The following is a 2,009-nucleotide window of genomic DNA, read 5'->3' as shown; positions in this document are numbered from 1 at the left end:
CTTAGACATCGCTTCCAGACGATCCTACCTGGCCTCAGCCACGCATTAATTACGCATCGCAGTTCGTGGTTGCGTGCACTCTCATTAATATGCATATGGCGCTACTGCGCCGGCTATTCACTGCACCGCCGGTGCAGACCTTACACCGGCCTTGCGCCGAGCTTCTTGAATCCCGGGGCCTGTCTTAATGCAAAGATATGGTGTGAGTAAAATGTCTCATCATCGGCCATAGTCTGTCCCCCTCATTAATTTTTGTACCACATCAGTGAGGGTATCTGAATTTTCTTCATAAATGCATTTAATATCTCCTGGGACCCCTTGCTCTAGAAAGCAATGTATTAACTGTTTCTATATTTCTGTTTTTTGCATGTCCCTCTCTGACTTTTAATATATGATCAGAAAGGCAAGTCCGAAATGGTCAGCTTGTTCCGTTAATTTATCTGAGATGGAGATTTTAAAATTACCTAACAGCTTAGCTGTGAGAGGCTGCCCTTGTGTATATGCCATTAGAACAGCTGTCATACATCTTACTTTGGTGTTTAACTGATAAGTGTCTTTCTTTAACTGAATGAAAGTTTTAAAACATTTAGAAATAAAAATCCAGAAACATCTAAATAATGCATCTGTACATACATCAGATACTGCTGTGTATGCTACCAATTCTTCAAATACAAGCATATTGTAAAATATGCCTTTTTTATCATTCCACTGTGGTAAGCTTTGTAATAATTTAGACTGTGTATATAGATCTGCAGTGGTGCCCTGTTCTATGACTTGTACTGTTTTGTGCTCTGCAATTCCTCCTTTAACTCTTCTGTTCTAATATTAGATTGCATTAGTTTATCCTGAACATCACTAACCAGATTTTCTTTATCCTGTAACTGTTGCTTAAGATCTGATATTTCGTTTTGTAGTTCTTTACAGGTTTTATAATTTTTAGTAGACTCTTCTGTTGATTGTAGGGCTCCTATGCACTTTTGACAGAGGTCTTGTATATCACTTCTGAACTTTTTGGCCTCACCTTGTATGTCTCTTAGAAATTTGTTAAATTCTTCTGTTAAATGATGAAGAACCTTACTCCTGTCCTCATCTGTTGTGTGTTGAGCAGTGGCTTAATTCCACTGTTGTACACGTTTTTAAAGGGTGTAACAAGATCTCGTAGGGTATTCTGTCAGTAATAGATTTGACTGTTGTTCTAATTCTGATATCAGTGCAGGAACAGAACACAAAGAACACAATTGTTTTATATCTGGATATAATGTAAGCATTTTACCTTTAGTTGGTTTATCACCATTAATAGGTTTATCTTTACAGTCTAACCTTTGAGCTATAGCTTGCACTGTATTTTTACAGCATTGGACACAAAAAGCAGGTTCAGATGATTCACACAATAAACATTTACTATGACATACTTATTTTTTTTTGTTTCAGATACCAATCAAATATTATAACCCATTTATATAATGCATGTACATCAACTCGCTCTAATAAGGTTTAACACTTACTAATTTGCTATGTATACCAACATTGCATTTTTTCCCATAATTTATCTGGTTGGTCTGAGACATTGTGTACAGCATTTTTTACATGTACTGCTATGTTCCCTAATGGCATCCATAACTTATATGTGACACACAAAAAATTCTTACCATTTAGCAAAAGAACAGGTGATCAGGCTGTTGTTGCAGATGACTGGAAAACTTTTCTGTAGTCACTCAAGAAGCTTGTGAAACGAAGTTGGCAGTGGATGACTTCGTAACCTTGCTGCTCACCTTTCTTGGAGAATTTATGGTTCATAGGTTGGTACTAGGCTATCTGCTCTAGGGCCTATACAAGCCTAGCAATAACATTTCCCCGGCTATTTTTTCCCAGGAATTTTACTTCCCTGGTCCGCTGTTCAGTCAGCAGGCGACTTCGACGTGATCCCTCTAGGGTGAAGCCTTCCTATCTCCCATCCAGTTGTCAAGGTTCCTTTTGAAGAGTGCCAAAGAGGTGCTCTGCTTGACATG

The sequence above is a fragment of the Protopterus annectens genome, chromosome 2.part0 (genome assembly GCF_019279795.1).
Source record: "Protopterus annectens isolate FY-2018-M chromosome 2.part0, PAN1.0, whole genome shotgun sequence".
NCBI lineage: Eukaryota > Metazoa > Chordata > Ceratodontiformes > Protopteridae > Protopterus > Protopterus annectens.
Note: the sequence above shows the minus strand (reverse complement) of the source record.